At 45.7% G+C, this 20,504-nt stretch overlaps 1 non-coding gene across 1 annotated transcript; it reads right to left on the bottom strand.

Annotated features, from left to right (window-relative positions):
- Positions 1-18,959: 18,959 nt before the first annotated feature.
- Positions 18,960-19,067, bottom strand: TRNAL-CAA. Its single transcript has 2 exons — positions 19,030-19,067; positions 18,960-19,005 (listed from the first exon to the last, which is right to left on the bottom strand). It is a non-coding gene; the product is annotated as a tRNA-Leu (tRNA).
- Positions 19,068-20,504: the final 1,437 nt, after the last annotated feature.

Genomic DNA, 20,504 nt, shown 5'->3' with positions numbered 1-20,504 from the left:
AAACCCCTTCCAAAGCACTAAACTGGATAAAGTTACCTTATTATGTAATAAGGGTGACTATGGGGCAGTTATATTGATATAAATAGATCAGCTTAAATTCACACTTTAGTTTATGTAGGTTCCTTTGTAGACAAGCCCTCATTGGGTTTGGTGCAGGTTCCTCAAAGGTATTTCGGGTTCTAACTTTCACTGAAATCAATGGGAGCTAGCTTTGAGGATCTGGGCCTTTGTCCTTGATGAGCCAGGTTTACTCACTGTTTTTCTTCCCCACCCCTTTCCCCGCAAGGAAATCATGGGTGGCAGATATAATGGGCCAGGAGTGACTAAACCTCCCCTAACCCAGACCAGGACCCCACCCACACTCCACCCCAACCAAGGCTCTGCCCTCATTCCCCCTCTCCCCTGAAGTTAGCAGGGGCTTAGCTTGACCCAGCGGCCTGGAGCTCAGGGCAGCGGGTGGGCTGGTGCCCAGGCCGGCAGGCGGGCCGGGACTCAAGGCAGTCGGTGGCCTGGGATTCAGGGCGGCTAGGGTGGGCAGCCGGAGCTCAGGCCGGGGTGCAGTGGGTGGGTGGGGGCTTGAGGCTCTGGTGGGTGAAGGGGGGTAGAAGGGGTGTAGGGGCAGGGCCTCGGGCAGAAGGGGTGGGGCCAGGGGGCTAGCCTCCCCGAAGGGGGGATTCACATACCACCCATGCCACTAAATAAGTAACTTAAGGTTCACTTCATCTGAGAAGTGTAACTTTAAATTGGCACTCCCCAGATTTTTAAATGTTCAAGGTTTAGCGAGGCTGTTTGGATTTTTTTTTTCTTTTGTCCTAAGATCCTTGAAATGTAACATGCTCTCAACCTGCTGATCTGCGATCACAGTCAGAATTTCACTTTACTGGAATATTTATGTATGTTGTAATAGCTGATGTTTCTTCCCTTGTCTGGGCCCCACTTCCTCCTTCAACTACTTTCAGTTCTTCTTCTACTTTTATTTCTAAAAAAGTCATCTTAGAATCACATGGCCCAAAGAAGAGATTACACAGACTCATAACAACCAAATTACATCACTTGCCTTCTGAGTTAATGAGTCTGAGCACCTCCCAGACCTCTTTGCTTCCTATTTATGTCAGTGAAACACAAGAGTGAGCACACAGGCTCATAAGACAATCTGGAGTGCCTGTAACTTTTGAAAGTTTCCTTTCCTGTGTGGTTTCCACTAGCCCTGTGACTGTCTCAGTAGTTTCTCCTAAACTGCCATGATCTCACTAAGGAGTGGTTCCCATTCTGGCCTTGTGTATGTTACAAGCTTTTAGCATGTTTGAACACAGTTGTGAAGAATTCACAGAGCAGAACTAGCACATGTATGTGAACTGGTAATAGCATCTCCCAGCTGCAGTGAAGACACAACATCGGGCATAGGTGCCAACTTTTACTTTTCCCCTGAGGTTGCTCCACCCTCACCCCACCCTGACTTCGTCCCTTCCCCCAAAGCCCCACCCTTTGTCTGTCTCATCCCACCCCCACTGTGCCCCCTCCCCGAGGCCCTGCCTGCTCGCTGCTCTCTGCCCTCCCGCAAACCACTCCCCAAGCTGCCAAACAGCCTATCAGCTGTTTGGTGGCGTCCCCGATCAACTGTTTGGCAGCACCCTGGATTAGCTGATCTGGGATGCCACCAAACAGCTGTGGCTGGTGGGTGATGATCACCCACTGTTTTTTTTCTGTGGGTGCTTCAGCCCCGGAGCACCCATGGGGTTGGCGCCCATGCTCTCAGATCCCTTCACACTACTCCAGTAGGGTAAAGGGGGCTTGAAGTGGTTGTAAATGCCCCTCTGAGAATAGTCCCCTGCACAGGGGACTTCTCAACTGGTAGTGACCTGGTTTAAGAGATTTACATTGGCCCTACAAGCGAAGGGAGCATGTTGGAGATATTGACAGTGATGTGATGCAGAATGCACGATACTATGCCTTTCTCTCCTGCCAAGAGCCTATAAGGGGGCATGGGAAACAGAATAAGGTCTACACTACAAACTTATATCGGTATAACAGTGTCTCTCAGGGGTGTGAAAAATCCACAACCCTGAGCGAAGTAGTTATACCAACCTAACCCCAGGTATAGACCCCAGGTGTAGAGCTTCTCCCACTGACATAGCTACCACTTCTCAGGGAGGTGGATTAACTATGCCAGTGGGAGAGCTCTCTCCTGTCAGCATAGAGCGACTTCACTGAAGCGATACAGCGGCACAGCTGCACCAATGAAGCCATTATAAGTATAGACTTGCCCCTATCTACCACCTCTCTGAGAGGTGGATTAACTACTGTGACAGTCTATACCCTTATGTTCACCTATGTACAAGACTATGATAAACTTTGTATAAAGTATGCCTTGTGAGGTATCATTTGAAAACTCATAATTTGCTGATAATTATTGTCCTGGTAAAATATTCATAGCAACATTGCATGTAACATGATATGAAACAACATTGTATGTAACAACACTACTGTATGTTGTTACTAAGACATATTCCAAATCTGGGGAGACAGCAACAAACCAGTTGCTCAGAAACAAGAGCCAGACTTATGCCTCAGCCAGGTATCAACAGGATCAAATGGTCTATCACATGGTCAAGTGGCCATTTTTTGGCTGGAGGAAGGGTATGTGTGAGAAATCTACATTTTGACAAATAAACAGCTGGGGCTTTCTGACCACTCAGACTTTCTCTCTCCTGAACCTCAGCTGGAGATTATTCTTGCTAAAAAGAAATGACTATAAGAGGGGAAGGCAAATGTCCCAAGGGTACTTTTCCTTCCTATCTCTAAGCTCACAGCATCAACAACACCAGAAAGAAAAGGCAAGGAGCACTGGACTGGGGGAAAGGTCCTGACTGAAAGGCATCCAGCAAATAACACTGCAAAACATGTGGTGAGAGAAATCTTTGCTTTGAATTCATTTCACTTGTTAAGTTAGGTAGTAGTAGAGTTTTACCTTTTATTTCTTTGTAACCCATTCTAACTTTTATGCCTCATTATTTGTGAATACTTAAAATCTTTCTTTCTCTAGTTAATAAACTTGTTTGGTTGTTTTATCTAAACCAGTGTATTTGGATTGATGTGTCTGGGAACATCTATTTGGGATAACAGGATTTGTTTATATCATTTTCTATTAATGGAAATGATGGACTTTCTATGAGCTTGTATTGTCCAGAAGGAGAGAGCTGGGCAGTACAAGATGTACATTTCTGTGGGGAAATCTGGGACTGGGAGTTTGCTGATGTTGCTCTACAATATAACTTGTGAGTTGTTGGCTATAACACTCATACAATATATCTGGGAGTGATTTACATGCTGGGGGCTGTGTGGTTGTTCTCACAGAGAAGCCATATAAGAGGCACCCTGGGCTGAAGAATTGAGGGGACACAGCTGTTCAACTGTCCAGACTGTACCCTGGGGAATGTCACATCTAACCTGACAGGAGAAGCAATCATGCCCAAAAGTATGAGGAGCACAAAGGTTTCTTGAACCCCACTGTCTTCATTAATCCATGCTCCAAGTGCAGCAGCAGAGTAACTGAAACTGCTGTGCCTAATTAATGGTACCCCTCAACCTCCATCCATAACCCAAGCTCCAGGCATTCATGAGGTCCAAGCATAGAGCCACTCCTTCATCATGGGACAAATTCTATCAGCCTCTCTCACAATGAGAAGCAATTTAGCAAGTAATCCCACTGCAGTGGCAGCTGGTGTGTTTGCCATTGTGTCATCTTAATCCTGCTCAGAACAAGTTTCATCTACTGGAATGTTCCCACCATTACCTGATACCTCTTGGTAGGTCACCAAGAAAGAGGATGGGACCTGGGACCTCTAGATCTAAAAGCATCCGTCTCTCCTGCCTGAGCTAAAAGAACCAGCTCTGTTAGATCAAAGTTATCAGCCAACTCATCCAAGCAATATCTAGAGGGGGGATAAAGAGTCGCACCATGTGAGCATTTGTTCCAGCTCTGGTGGAGCTGGAAAAGGCAAGGCTATACACTTGGATGCAAACTCCCTTCTCCTTCAAGGGAAAGCCTCCCCTGGATTTGGATAGGGTTCAGATTGGGACCATAAGGAAAAAAATATGTTGTCTGCTTCTCTTTAGGATTTTGAAGAAATCAACCATTTTCCTATAAATAAACAAATAAATAAGGGCTCAGCCCCACAGAGACTTATCCATATAGGGCCAGATTCACATGGGAAGGCTCTGGCACCGGGGAGACCATGGGGAAAGGCTGTGGTAGGGAAGGAGGCAGCAGGACACTACATGGCTAAAAAGAGCAGTGTAGGTGTGGGAGGCGCTGCTCGGGCATCTAGAGAGCCATGTAGGGGTGTTCTACTCTACTCTCCTAAAGCAGGGCCTCACTGTCTACACAGCTATTTCTGCCCATTCTAGCTGGGCGTGCAGCATAGGCACCAGTGTGCTCCAGGGCTCAGCACCCAAGGAAAAAACCCAAGATGGGTTAGGACCCATCGGCAACCAGCTCCCCACCTCCCCAACCAGTGTCTCCCACCCGCCGGTGGTCCCGCCGATCAACTCCTCCCCCTCCCTCCCAGCGCCTCCCACACTCTGGAGGCCCTGCCAATCAGCACCTTCCTCTCGGAGGGAGGGGTAGGAGCAGGGATGGGGAGGAGCAGGGGCGCACTCAGGGGAGGGGGCAGGACTGAGCAGGAAGAGGTGGGGAGGGAAGAGGCAGGGGGTGGGGTTTTGGGGGAAGGGGTGGGGTGGGGGTGGGGCCTGGGGTTGAGCACCCCCAGGGAAAGTTGGAAACTGGCCCCTGTGGCATGCAGTGTCTGCAGCCTTCACATCACGCTCAGTGTAGACATACCCTAAGGTTCTACATCCAAGTGCTGAAAAGCTCTGGGAATTCCGTGACCTTGCAGGTGTATATTTTCTCTGGGCTTAGTTTCATGCACAGGATTAATCAAATTCTGCCTGTCAGTCATAAAGGATTGTATTTTATACCGCTGCTATTACATTGCATTCAGTGGGGTATCATGAATGGGAGTCTGGAATTTGACCTGTTGTCTTTCTCAGCTGTTTCCTATGTATCTTTCTGTACATGAATGTATTCATGATTCCTACACAGACAGCGAAGACAGTATTCAACTCTGGCTGCAAATACTTCTGGAATAACTTTGACAGCTTTTCCATTGAGATAACAGATACCCCGGCTCCGCCCTGAGGCCCCCCCTTGCTCCGCCTCTTCCTGCCCGCACCCCCACTTCACTCCCCCCCAAGGTTCCCCCTCTTCCCCATCCACTCCCCTTTCCTCTCCCCACTGTCCCCTGCTCCAGCCCTTTCTCTTCCCCCTGCCCCAACCCCATCCCCTTCCCCCTGCCCACTGAACAGGTGATCGGCATCCAGACCTGGAGCCCGCCAAACTACTGATAGGGCCCTGGGGCCCTGCCTGAATCACTATGGCTGTGGGTGCTGAGCACCCCTATTTTTTTCCATGGGTGCTTGAGCCCTGGAGCACCCATGGAGTCAGCGCCTGTGCATGATCCTGCTAAACCTTACTCTCATGGGTAAATAGGATTTACTTGTTGAGAAAGGACTACTTGTGGGCAGTGGGTATAATCCTAACCCTAACCCTAACCCTAAACCTCACCTAACCCAGGCCCGTAGCTCCACCAATGCTCCACCTTGAGGCCCCGCCCTCACTCCCCTTCTTCCCTGAAGCTGGCTGGGGCTTAGCTCCAGCCAATGGCCTGAAGCTCAGGGCTTAGGCTGGCAGGTGGCTCAGGGTGGTTCTGGCCAGCCCGGGGGTCAGGGCAGCTGGGGCACGCAGGCCGGGGCTCCTCTAGCTGTGGTTGGGGCGGCGCTCAGATGGAAGGGTAGGGGCCAGAGGGCTGGCCTTCCCGAAGGAGGAGTTCATGCACTGCCCAGGGTAGTCATTTAAAATATCCTCAATGGTATCTGAGTTAGTGCCCATTGAACCCTTGTTTTGTTTTGTTTTTTTGCCTTTGTCTGCAGCATGGGAGGTGGATCCCTTGCTAGGACTAGGAAAGGATCTCATTTCTATTACACTGGCGTAAATCAGGGATGACCTCATTGGAGTCACTGGGCTTGATTTCCCTCCTATTCACCCTGCTGTATATCAAGAATAATCATATTGTGTCAGGCCCAGGCCTGACAGTTCTGTTCAGTGGTTAGGACCAGGCTGAGTGGGGTTAGCAACTGGACCCAGGGGTCAAAACCAGAGTCAGGAATCTGATTCAATGGTCAGAGCAGGAGTCAGAACCAAGCAACCAGAGCCAAGGATGGGAGCCAGAGATAAGAACCAGTCATCCGAGCCAAGGCTCAAAACCAAAGCCAGGAACCAGGAGCACAACCTGAGCTGATGCAGGACAGAGGCAAGAGCCATCAGAGCTAGAAGCCAAAGCATTGCCCAGCCAGCAATCTGCTGCTGCTGAGCTTAAAAGCAAGCCTGTTTGCTCCCCCAAGCCAATCAGGCAGCCTGTCCAGTGACCCTACTGCAACTCAGCGGAGCTCATTAATTTGCTTGGAGGCTGGGCTGATGAGTACTCAGGCTCAGCTGAAGTGCTCAAAACACACTGGAGTTATTTGCAGTGTAGTTGTAGCCGTGTCCGTCCTAGGATATTGCAGAGACAAGGTGGGTGAGGGAATAGCTTTTACTGGACCAGCTTCTCTTGGTGAAAGAGACCAAGCTTTCGAACTACACAGAGCTCGTTAGAGTTACGTCAGTGTAAAAGCACTGCGAGTACCATGAAAGCACATTCAGTCCCTATTAGAGATTCGCTACAGTTGTGCTGTGGGCCAGGTTGACTGAGACGTGTTGACAGCTTTGGGGCACATCATGGATGCAAAGCAGGTGCATTTGCAGCATAATTAGCCCTTTGTATAGGTTTGCTGCTGCTAGGTGCTGAGCGTGCTCTGTTCCTATTGATTTGAGTCCAACTTGAGATCAGTGGCAGCTCCAGGAAACTATCAACACCTGGCAGTATCAGGCCATTTTTTACAACACAACAGCCTGCATAGAATCATAGAATCATAGAATCATAGAATATCAGGGTTGGAAGGGACCCCAGAAGGTCATCTAGTCCAACCCCCTGCTCAAAGCAGGACCAAGTCCCAGTTAAATCATCCCAGCCAGGGCTTTGTCAAGCCTGACCTTAAAAACCTCTAAGGAAGGAGATTCTACCACCTCCCTAGGTAACGCATTCCAGTGTTTCACCACCCTCTTAGTGAAAAAGTTTTTCCTAATATCCAATCTAAACCTCCCCCATTGCAACTTGAGACCATTACTCCTCGTTCTGTCATCTGCTACCATTGAGAACAGTCTAGAGCCATCCTCTTTGAAACCCCCTTTCAGGTAGTTGAAAGCAGCTATCAAATCCCCCCTCATTCTTCTCTTCTGCAGACTAAACAATCCCAGCTCCCTCAGCCTCTCCTCATAAGTCATGTGCTCTAGACCCCTAATCATTTTCGTTGCCCTTCGTTGTACTCTTTCCAATTTATCCACATCCTTCCTGTAGTGTGGGGCCCAAAACTGGACACAGTACTCCAGATGAGGCCTCACCAGTGTCGAATAGAGGGGAACGATCACGTCCCTCGATCTGCTCGCTATGCCCCTACTTATACATCCCAAAATGCCATTGGCCTTCTTGGCAACAAGGGCACACTGCTGACTCATATCCAGCTTCTCGTCCACTGTCACCCCTAGGTCCTTTTCCGCAGAACTGCTGCCGAGCCATTCGGTCCCTAGTCTGTAGCGGTGCATTGGATTCTTCCATCCTAAGTGCAGGACCCTGCACTTATCCTTATTGAACCTCATTAGATTTCCTTTGGCCCAATCCTCCAATTTGTCTAGGTCCTTCTGTATCCTATCCCTCCCCTCCAGCGTATCTACCACTCCTCCCAGTTTAGTATCATCCGCAAATTTGCTGAGAGTGCAATCCACACCATCCTCCAGATCATTTATGATACCTTTTATGATACCTTTTATGATACCATTTATGATATGATATGAGCATACCTTGCTCCATGTCGCATAAAATAGGTCTTCAGCAGATCTGCCTTTCTTTGAGTCAACCATGGGGTAATTCAAGATATCAGGACTTTGTTGGACATTTCCTGCTCTCTCACTGGCACCAGTAACCAAATATCAGGTGCTGTTACTCTGTGAGAACTTGTTTAGCAGAAGATTTAATTGTTCAATAAATGTTTGGACAATTGTGAGAGTGAGAGAAAAGAGAAGGTAATTTTGTTTAAAAGGAAAAGTCTTCTACATGAACCAGAACAAAACTGGAGATCCAGTTGAAACCGGTATTTTTTACTTGAACCAGAACCAAACCTGCACCATAATTTTGGTCTATGTACTGAACCTGAACCAGAATCAAGAGGAAGGAAAAAAAGGTTACTGCCCCGACAAAAAGTGGATGGGCTACTGGGGTAGCGTCCACCCAATCTACTTCCTCAGTGACAATGCTGCAGCAGAGTGGAGTACGGGCACTCTTCCTTGAGGATGAAGAGGGAACCCTGATCCTGGGAGGCGCTTGAGGTCCTGGAGTGGTGTGATGATGAGTGGCTTTTGCTCCAAGTGGGGGTGAGATGAAGGGGAGAGGAATGGAGAGCAGGCACCGCTCCAATCGTGCTTTGGAACTGGAGCTGGATGGTAAACAAACTTTGGTGCATCTCTGGAGTAAGGACATAGGTGCTAATACTTTTTTCACCTACATAGGTTTTGTAGGGTGGGAACATCCATTCCACTTGCCCTGGGACAAGGCACCTTCCGTCGACCTGACTCTGTAAGCGTCCACACAAAAATGTCACTCCCGCCGATGTATCTCGCCTGTTATTCCGATGTAATAACTGCACCTCTGCGAGAGATGTAGCACTAGGTCGATGCAGTTAAGTTGATGCAGGGTCAGTGTAGACACTGCATTGCTTACATTGACTGTTGCTGGCTTTGAGAAGCCTTCCCACAATGCCCCACACTGGCAGTTAAATCGGTGCAAGCACTCTTGGTGAGGACACGTGCTGCCAGCACAAGGAGTGTAGTATGGATGTGCAAAAGTGATTTAATTACTGCGGTGGCTGTACAACACCGTAACTTAGGTCACCATAATTAGGTAACGTAGAATCAATTAAAGAAACAGTAGTGCCATTGGCAAGGAGTCTAAGGCTATGTCTACACTAGCACTTTTGTCGGTAAAACTTATGTCACTCAGGTCTGTGAAAAAAACACCCCGTGCCCGACATAAGTTACACCAACACAAGCGCTGGTGAGGACAGCGCAGTGTCGGTGAGAGACGCTCTCCTGCCAACACAGCTACCACCGCTCATTGGGGGTGGTTTAATTATGCCGACGGAAGAGCTCTCGCCTGTTGGCATAGAACAGCTGCACAGGAGACCTTACCGCGGCGCAGCTGTGCCGCTGTAAGTTCACAAGTGCAGACATAGCCTAAGAAGCAACTTGGAATTTGGAAAGGCAAAGTTTAGAGTCAGAACAAGCTCTGCAAAATTTGCAATTCAATCCAACTCACACAGATGACAATGACTCAAAATCACCCCCTCTGATCTGCTAAAACACACCCCTACTTGATCAGATTCTGCAAATGTGCAACTGGGCTGCACTATGGACACTCGTACAGAGGCTTGTTTCAGCACTAGGTTAAATACCACAGTTAGTAGCCCTGCACTTTCATACTTGCATTCCATCAGAACTCTTGGGTGAAGGCCATCTGGTCCTGGTGATTTTTTATTGTTTAATTTTTCAATTTCTTCTAAAATCTTTTCTTCTGACACATCACTATGGGAAAGTACTTCACATTCGTTACCTAAGAAGAATAGCTCTGATGGGGCTATTTCCTCCACATTCTCTGCAATGAAGACCTATTCAAAGACTTCATTTAGCCTCTCTGCAATAGCTTTCTCTTCCTTTTTACAACATGTGCATCTAGTAGCCTGCTTGCAGGCTCCCTTCTTCCGCTGTACTTAAAAATCACCTTACCGTTAGGTTTTGCATTTTTAGCAGGTTGCTTTTCAAATTCTTGCATGCCGTTCCTTATTATACTTTTACACTCAACCTGCCAGAGTTTGGGCTACTCCCTATAATTCTAATTAGGATTTTACTGTCATGTTTTTAAGGATGCCTTTTTGCCTATAATGGCCAGCATTACAGTACTTCTTCACAATGGTGTACACCCACTACATCACTGATGCTTGAAACAGAAGGCACCCAAGCCACAAGATTGTACATTAAAAATCTCCTCTAGTTTCACACAGTGAACAGCCAAAGAGGGGATGGTGGTATTGGAACAAGCAACCTTTCAAAGTCTAGAATTTAAAACAACCAAACAAGGGTAACTTCTGCCTTCTAGAAATCCAATAAACTCTCTGATCACCAAAGAGCCCTCAAAGCTATATGTCACAGCTTTCTCTACTTTGAAAGACAGCATTGCTCAAGAAAGAGAAGGGAAAGAGGTGGCTTGGTATTCAACACTCAATGGCTGCTTAGAAAACAGCCATGCTAACATAAGAACAGCCATACTGGGTCAGACCAAAGGTCCATCTAACCCAGTATCCTGTCTTCTGACAGTAGCCAATGCCAGATGCCCTAGAGAGAATGAACAGAACAGGTTTCAGAGTAGCACAGGTAATCATCAAGTGATCCTTTCCCAGTTGCTTATTCCCAGCTTCAGGCAAACAGAGGCTAGGGACACCATCCCTGCCCATCCTGATTAATAGCCATCGATGGACCTATCCTCCATGAATTTATCTAGTTCTTTTTAGAACCCTGCCATAGTCTTGGCCTTCACAACATCCTCTGGCAAAGAGTTTGACAGGTTGACTGTGCGTTGTGTGAAGAAATACTTCCTTTTGTTTGTTTTAAACATGCGGCCTATTAATTTCATTTGGTGATCCTAGTTCTTGTGTTAGGAGAAGGAGTAAATAACACTTCCTTATTTACTTTCTCCACTCCAGTCATGATTTTATAGACCTCTATCATATCCCCCCTTAGTCGTCCCTTTTCCAAGCTGAAAAGTCCCAGTCTTATTTATCTTACCTCATACGGAAGCCGTTCCATACCCCTAATCATTTTTGTTGTCTTTTTCTGTACTTTTTCCAATTCCAATATATCTTTTTTGTGATGGGGCAATCACATCTGCATGCAGTATTCAAGATGTGCACGTGCCATGGATTTATATAGAGGCATGATATTTTCTGTTTTATAATCTATCCCTTTCCTAAGATTCCCAACATTCTGTTTGCTTTTGACTGCTGCTGCACACTGAGGGGATGTTTTCAGAGAGCTATCCACCATGACTCCAAGATCTTTCTTGAGTGGTAACAGCTAATCTAGACCCCATTGTTTTATATGTATAGTTGGGATTATGTTTTCCAATGTGCATTACTTTGCATTTATTAACATTGAATTTCATCTGCCATTTTGTTGACAAGTCATCTATTTTTGAGAGATCCTTTTGTAGCTCTTCGCCGTCTGCCTGGGACTTAACTATCTTGAGTAGTTTTGTATCATCTGCAAATTTTGCCACCCCACTGTTTACCCCTTTCTCCAGATCATTTATGAATATGTTGAATAGGTCTGGTAGCAGTACCAAGACCTGGGGGACACCACTATTTACCTCTCTCCATTCTGAAAACTGACCATTTGTTCCTACTCTTTGTTTTCTATCTTTTAACCAATTATCAATCCATGAGAGGACCTTCCCTCTGAACGCATGACAGCTTACTTTGCTTAAGAGCCTTTGGTGAGGGACCTTGTCAAAGGCTTTCTGAAAATCGAAGAACACTGGACCCACTGGATCCCCCTTGTCCACATGCTTGTTGACCCCCCTCAAAGAATTCTAGTAGATTGGTGAGGCATGATTTCCCTTTACAGAAACCATGTTGACGCTTCCCCAATAAATTATGTTCATCTATGTGTCGGACAATTTTGTTCATTACTATAGGTTCAACCAGTTTGCCCGGTACTGATGTCAGGCTTACAGGCCTGTAATTGCCAGGATCACTGCTGGAGCCCTCTTTAAAAATTGGTGTCACATTATCTGTCCTCCAGTCATTTGGTACAGAAGCTGATTTAAATGAGAGGTTACAGACTACAGATAATAGTTCTTTAATTTCACATTTGAGTTCCTTCAGAACTCCTGAGTGAATACCATCTGGTCCTGGTGACTTATTACTGTTTAGTTTATCAATTTGTACCAAAACCTCCTCTAATGACACCTTAATCTGGGACAGTTCCTCAGCTTTGTCACCTAAAAAGAATTGCTTAGGTTTGAAAATCTCCCTCACGTTCTCAGCCATGAAGACCAATGCAAAGAATTAATTTAGTTTCTCTGCAGTGGCCTTATTATCCTTCAGTGCTCCTTTAGCATCTCGATTGTCCAGTGGCTCCACTGGTTGTTTAGCAGGCTTCCTGTTTCTGATGTACTTAAAATGATTTTTGCTTTTACTTTTTGAGTCTTTGGCTAGCTGTTCTTCAAATTCTTTTTTGGCCTTCCTAATTATATTTTTACACTTCATTTGCCAGAATTTATGCGCCTTTCTATTTTCCTCATTAGGATTTAACTTCCACTTCTTAAAGGATGCCTTTTTGCCTCTCACTGCTTCTTTTACTTTGTTGTTTAGCCACGGTGGCACTTTTAAGGTTCTCTTACTATGTTTTTAAATTGGGGTATACATTTAAGTTGAGCCTCTATTATGGTGTCTTTATAAAGTTTCCCTACAGCTTGCAGGGATTTCATTTTTGGTGCTGTATCTTTTAATTTCTGTTTAACTAACTTCCTCATTCTTGTGTAGTTCCCCTTTCTGAAATTAAATGCTACAGAGTTGGGCTGCTGTGGTATTTCCCCCACCACAGGGATATTAAATTTCATTATATTATGGTGAATATTACCAAGCAGTCCAGCTATATTCACCTCTTGGACCAGATTGTGTGCTCCACTTAGGACTAAATCAAGAATTGCCTCTCCTCTTGTGGGTTCCAGGATTAGCTGCTCCAAGTAACAGTCATTTAAGGTGTCAAGAAACTTTATCTCTGCATCCTGTCCTGAGGTGACACATACCCAGTCAATATGGGGATAGTTGAATTCCCCTATTACTATTGAGTTTTTTATTTTAATAGCTTCTCTAATCCCCCTGAGCATTTCACAGTCACTATCACCATCTTGGTCAGGTGGTCAGTTATATATCCCTGCTGCTATATTCTTATTATTAGAGCATGGAATTACTATCCATTGAGATTCTATGGTACAGTTTGGTTCATTTAAAATTTTTACTTCATTTGATTCTATGCTTTCTTTCACATATAGTGCCACTCCCCCACCAGCACGACCTGTTCTGTCCTTCTGATATATTTTGCACCCTGGTATTACTGTGTCCCATTGATTATCCTCATTCCACCAAGTTTCTGTGATGCCTATTATATCAACATCCTCATTTAATACAAGGCACTCCAGTTCACACATCTTATTATTTAGACTTCTAGCATTAGTATAAAAGCATTTTAAAAACTTGTCGCTTTTTAGCTATCTGCCATTACATGATGTAATTGAATGGGACTTTTTTCATATGACTGTTTCTCATCAGATCCTACCGGTATTTTATCATCTTCCATTCTCTCCTCCTTACTAGGACATATAGAAGTTCCATTAATAGAACCTCCCCAAAGGGATGTCCGAACCACGTGGTCCTCCACACCTGTCGGCTTTCCTCCAGCCCTTAGTTTAAAAACTTTTCTATGACCTTTTTAATTTTAAGTGCCAGCAATCTGGTTCCATTTTGGTTTAGGTGGAGCCTATCCTTCTTGTATAGGCTCCCCCTTTCCCAAAAGTTTCCCCAGTTCCTAATAAATCTAAACCCATCCTCCCTATACCATCGTCCCATCCATACATTGAAACACTGCATTTCTGCCTGTCTAACTGGCCCCGCATGTCGAACTGGAAGCATTTCAGAGAATGCTACCATGGAAGTCCTGGACATCAATTTCTTATCTAGCAGCCTAAATTTGGCCTCCAGGACCTCTCTCTTATCCTTCCCTATGTCTTTGGTACCTATACGTACCATGACCACCAGCTCCTCCACAGCACTACACATAAATCTATCTAGATGTCTCAAGAGATCCACAACCTTCGCACCAGGCAGGAAAGTCACCATGCGGTGCTCCCAGTCGTCGCAAACCCAGCTATCTATGTTTCTAATGATCGACTCGCTCATTACTAATACCTGTCTCTTCCTAATAACTGGAGTTCCCTCCCCCAGAGAGATATCCTCAGTGTGAGAGATTACCACAACATCATCTGGAAGGAGGGTGTGATGTTGCACTCCTTAATGTTTTATGGAAATATGCTTATGAGTGTGAATATGATGTAACTGAAATATGCTTTATGCAAAAAGTCTCTTGTACGGTATCAAATCATATCAAAGCTTATGATCTACTGAGTGTGTTCATCCTATTTGTTTGCATGTATTATTTCTATGTCTGGAGTTAGGAGAATAAGATATAAACTTGTATTACTGATGTAAACATATTAAGTGGAAGCCATTACCGGTGCTTCAGAATCAATGACCTGTAAATGGCTCTGTTTACTTGCAAACCTTCCTGGGTACCTGCGGGCCAGCCCCTCGAAGAATGGAAGCTGGGGTCTCACAGGACATGTGAACATGTCACCTGATACGGGAATCTATCTTAAACCTGGTGCTTTTCCATTTAGAAGTAGGGGTGGGGACCCAGAGAGACAAAAGATTCCCGTCTTGTGCCAAAGCTATAAAACGGGGTGGAACAGAACAAAGGGGGCTGCCAGTCATGAGAAAACCCCTAGTTTCCAACTAAGATGTCTGCTGGAACTAACAAGGACTGTACAGGGGAAAGGATTGGGCCCAGACTAGAAAGGAGTCTAGTCTGTGAAATAACAGGTTTCAGAGTAGCAGCCGTGTTAGTCTGTATTCGCAAAAAAGAAAAGGAGTACTTGTGGCACCTTAGAGACTAACAAATTTATTTGAGCATAAGCTTTCATTCACGAAAGCTTAGTCTGTGAAAGAAGCTTATTGGAACATCTCTGAGGGTGAGATTTTACCTGTAATTAGTTTCTTAATGTATTAGGCTTAGACTTGTGTGTTTTTGTTTTATTTTGCTTGGTAACTTACTTTGTTCTGTGTGTTATTACTTGAAACCACTTAAATCCTACTTTTTATACTTAATAAAATCACTTTTGTTTATTAATTAACCCAGAGTAAGTGATTAATACCCGGGGGGCAAACAGCTGTGCATATCTCTCTATCAGCATTATGGAGGGTGGACAATTTATGAGTTTACCCTGTATAAGCTTTATGCAGAGTAAAATGGATTTATTTGGGATTTCGATCCCATTGGGAACTGTCTGTCTGGGTGCTGGAGATAGGTGACCTGCTGAGCAGTTTTTGGTTAAAATCTGCAGCTTTGGAGGCAGGGACCAGACCAGGATCTGTGTTGCAACAGGCTAGCGTGTCTGGCTCAATAACGCAGGGTTCTGGAGTTCCAAGTTGGCAGGGAAAATGGGCTCAAAGGTAACTTCAGCATGTCAGGTGACAGTCCCAAGCGGGTCTCTGTGACCGAACCTGTCACAGGAGGTCCCAACTATGGGATCGTTTCCCTCTGCTCCAGTTGGATGATCCTTCCCTGAGGCTTTCATTCTCCTCAACAGCACAGAGGCTGTAAGACCAGGGGTAGGACTGTTCTACTGTGTCCCGGAAAGTCTCATCTATGTACTTCTCTGTCTCCCTTAGCTCTCCAGTTCAGCACTCTGGTCTCCAAGGCCCATACATGGTCTCTGAGGGCCAGGAGCTCCTTGCACCGAATGCATACATAAACCACCTGCCCATAGGGCAGGTAATCATACATGCTGCATTGGATGCAATAAACTGGATAGCCCCCACTCTGTTGCTAGACTTCTGCCTGCATTATCTTTTTACACCTGAAGCTCGTTCCTTGGTTGTTGTTTTGTTTTTATCAGGGGGTGTTTTTGTCTTTAAGTTTAAAGAATGTTAAGTTTATCTAGTCCCCCACCCACACACACCAGCACTGTAAACTCTGTCGCAAAACTTCCCTGTTCCCTAGCTTCTCTGGTTGCGTAGGGGAAGGCTTTTTAAAGCCCTGCTCTTCCTGAGTAGCCCTGCCCCCTGGTTAAGGGTTGATGGTTGATAAAGGACTTAGGTATCAAAGCCTCGTTAAGAAGCTCTCAGCCTTGCCTAGCAGTTCCACCACAATCATTTGGTCCTCAAGAAACAAGAATATACATTACCTGGAACCAGTCTTCAGCCAGGGTGCAGCCAAAGTGGTTTTGGGGAGGTTGAGTCATCAACTCTGCTGTTTTTTTCACTTCCTCCCTCAGACCAGGGGCAAGCTCTGTGTGGCTCTGATAGCTGGCTCAAAGCAATTGATGCAGGCCGGCTGCCTCCCACTCTGGGGACAGCATCACATGGGGACTTTGTCTGGGGTGCTATATATATAAAGGCCAGCTGAGGGTGGACAGAAATCTTCCGTGGAGCCGAAAGGCTAACAGTGGCCTGTCACCCTCCTCAGCTGCCTCCCCCACTCATGGGAGCACTGGCCTGAGCTGCTGGGCCAAGGATTAACGGGCAGGCCCACCAGCTCTGCCCTTTGGACACAAGAGATTGACCCGCTGGCTGCAATTCTTTCCAGCCAAGGTTTCCTCCTCAAGTGGAGCCCAGAGGGGCCCATGGTCCCCTGCAGGAGAAGCCACACAAGAAGGTTTAAGACTGCAGCTGCAGCAGAAGGTGGGGAGGCTTAAGAGTCGACACATCCCATTAGGGGAGAGGCTTAAATGTTGACTTCTTCAGTGCCAGGCCAGAGATTGCTGGACTCCATCTGCCCACCACTCAGGAGTAGTGCCCAAATCCCAGTAAGGCCAAAAGGGGGCATCCAGATGGGCCAGAAAGGAGCTGCCGCAGAAGGCTTGTACAAGGCCTCAGCCATTGGAAGGTGACTTTGTTTTGTTTTTTTTCTCCTCCCAATTTTTGCCTTAATTCTCTACAGGAGAAGCGCCAGTGTGAACAGTGCTTTGGCAGCAGGAGTGCTCTCCTGCTGACAGAGCTAACCCCGCTCGCTGGTTTTTGTCGGCAGGAGAGCCGACAAACAGCAGCTACACTGTGCAACTTTTAGCGGCATGGCTATAGCGACACAGTCGTGTCGCTAAAAGCTGTGTACTGTAAACATAGCCTAAGAGGCAGAGCCACCAACTCCATAGGGCCTCCAGTTCCCCCCTCTGCCCCCTGCCATCTAACCTGGGGTGACCATTACACAGCTTTGCTGGACTGCTCACAGACAGCCTCCAGGATGCAAGTCACTCCCAGCTATGTCTGTGTGTGTGTTGCAACCAACCAGCCACACCTTGGCTCTTACCAGCCTTGGTTATATTGGAAGAAGTTGATGCCAATGCACCCCCAGTCCTAGATTTCCGCCCCAAAATATATGACCTGTACTGCATTGCCCTCTCCTGGGCAATACAAGCTTATATAAAATCCATTATTTTATTAAGAGAAATGATATGGACACTTTGATTTAAACACACTGGATTAGCAAAAACAACAAAAGAAGTTTATTAAGCACAAAGAGCTAGATGCTAAGCAAATACAAGTAATGAGACATACAAAGTCAGAAATGGTTACCAGAAAAATAAAGATAAAATACAACTGGTGCCTAACTTAACAAACTACATTAAATTCAAAGCAAAGGTTTTATCACCTAACGCTCTCAGCAGTCCTTAGGTTTGGACCTCTGCTCTTCTTTAACAGTTGCTTCCTTTGTTCCTTCTGGTGTAGTGAATCAATGGACAGAGAGAGGAAGAGGTGGGGGTGCTTTAGGGTGTTTGTCCCCATTTTTATAGTGTGTCCCCGCCTTGGAAAACTTTTCCAAATGAGATTCAGGAGACAGAGCGTATAAGAAAGGATGTTCCCTGCTGCCTTCCTCACCTGTTTGAGGTTTCTTTGTCTACCCTTCCTCCTTGATGATTCTGTTTCCTGCTTCAATACCAATTAAGCAGGGCACACATTCCAGGGCTGTTTGCCATGCTCAGCTTGGAACGTGTGTTAATAACACCATACAGTGGAATCTTATAACTTCAAATACAATATCGCCACACGCATTTTAGCAGGACAGTAATAAGCAGCAAATTATGAATTTTCAAACAATACCTTACAAGACATACTTTATACAAAGATTATGGCAATCATGTGTAAGGTGTGGACACAGGGGCACACTCTGTCGCTGACCCCAGGTCTGAAGTACTGACTCTTCAATGCAAAATCCTATGCAAACCAGTGAAGGTTTTTGTGGGGTTTTGTGGGGTTTTTGACAATTGTAATGTCATGTCCCAAAGAAAACGTATTATACCTGTGACTAACCATTTTTTTTCCAGAATTCTCATAAGAACGGTCAGACTGGGTCAGCCCAAAGGTCCATCTAGCCCAGTATCCTGTCTTCTGACAGTGGCCAATGCCAGGTGCCCCAGAGGGAATGAACAGAACAGGTAATCATCAAATGATCCAACCCCTGTCACCCATTCCCAGCTTCTGGCAAACAGAGGCAAGGGACAATTGCCTGGATTATTGTTAGGTTAATTATTCTAGTATGTTGAATTTACAGGATTGTTATTTTGCAACATAAAAGAATATAATGGTGACTTCTCTCCAAAACATCAAGCCCTACATGGAAAGAAAGAAACAATGAGAAGTGAGAGAGAGAGATGTGAGAGAGTCTGCATGCATCCGATGAAGTGAGCTGTAGCTCACAAAAGCTTATGCTCAAATATATTTGTTAGTCTCTAAGGTGCCACATGTACTCCTGTTCTTTTTTAGAGAGAGAAATGATTCCCTTGTCTGTGTGTTTCCATTTTTTAATTCAGTGTAACTTAAATCTCCCTTTCTGAAAGAAAAGCTCAAACAGGAAAGGAAAAAAGATGTGTCAGAAGTGGGATTTGAACCCACGCCTCTATACAGAGACCAGAACACCCAGGAGAGGGGAAGATAGACCTTGAGTCTGGCGCCTTAGACCACTCGGCCATCCTGACACTGGCACTGGTATATTTCAAACAAATGTATCCTCATTTCTCTGATAATGCATGTTTCTAGTTTGTTTTGCTTTAGCAGTTTATTTTCTCTTTCTGTTGTTCACACACCCCTAAAACCTGCCCCGCAAAATATCCAGACCCACAGGCAGACAGAGCGCGACTGAGCCAGCCGCTCCCGCTGTGTTAGTGAGGGAAAGGGGAGTGGGTCAGACTCACTCCAGTCTGGGGTTCCGCTTCTCTGCATCTATGTTTGGTGTTTACATTAAAAATCAGGCAGAGGTGAGCGCACCGCTTGGAAAACAGATGCAGCCAATTACTGATCAATAATATAGCAAGCTGGGAAAACACCAAGGCCAAAGATCCGCCTCCCCTTTACAAGTCGCCACCACCCCCAAGTCCATGTCGTCTTTAACCCTATCTCTGGTAGACATCTGGCTGAAAGCTGTTGCAAAGCAGATAGCTTTGGGAACGATTCTTCTACCTTCAGCAGGCTCAGGGCTTGCCTACACTAGGATGTATTTTCACAGCGCAGTTAGCTCGAGTTATAACTTGAGTATTACCCCTAATTTGATTCCTGTCCATACATAAAAATCTGTAGCTCAAGTTAAGTGGTGCTTTAAATTTGAACGTGCTAGCCTATTGGGAGGGTGGGTTGAAGCAAGTAATGCAGTGGGGGGGAAGGTAACACCTAATCCAATCCCCCTGCTAATGCCATATCACCCTGTTTAGCCAGAGTGCTGTGCTGAAGTGTGGTCAGTCGCTTTCACTCCACCTAGGCTAGGTCAAGTAGGCAGTACCTTGAGTGTGTTAACTCTCACTAACTGTTACACTGAAACAAGACCTTAGAGTTGTTCCTGGTCAGCGGCGTGTGTGGAGATTCTTATTCCAGAACAAGAATGCCTGGTTTGTGTTTAACCAACTGTCAGAGTTAAACTACGCAGAAACAAGGCACTCTTGTTCAAGAATACGAGTGTCCATTGTCCAGAAACAGCTATTGCACTTTACATTCACAATCTCTCTTAATTTGCATTAACTTTCAAATGTAGACAAGCCCTTAGTGTTGTCAACACTTGCGATAGCTGGTGTTTTTCTTAAAGTTCCAGCTCTAGGAGTCATATGATTATGACCTTCAGCTTTGATTTGTTTTTTAAGAAGTTTCTAGTCCCTTATGCAAAGAAAAGCTTGAAAACATGCCCTGAATGGATTCTAATGGCTCAAAAACCAGAAGGCAAAGAAAAAGAACCCCAAATGTACTAGCTTTAACAATGCAATATCATGATTTTTAAGCCCCCCTAATGATTTTTTGAGGCCTTTGAATGCCAGGCTTTAGTGTTACTGCATGTCTCTGTCCCATCAGAGAGAGGATGATCTAGTTCTTCAGCTGGAACACTTTGATTTCTTAATGCTCACAGTCAAGTGATCTCCACAAGGGGAATA

The sequence above is a fragment of the Dermochelys coriacea genome, chromosome 14, assembly GCF_009764565.3.
Source record: "Dermochelys coriacea isolate rDerCor1 chromosome 14, rDerCor1.pri.v4, whole genome shotgun sequence".
NCBI lineage: Eukaryota > Metazoa > Chordata > Testudines > Dermochelyidae > Dermochelys > Dermochelys coriacea.
This window is presented reverse-complemented; position numbering and strand designations above follow the sequence as displayed.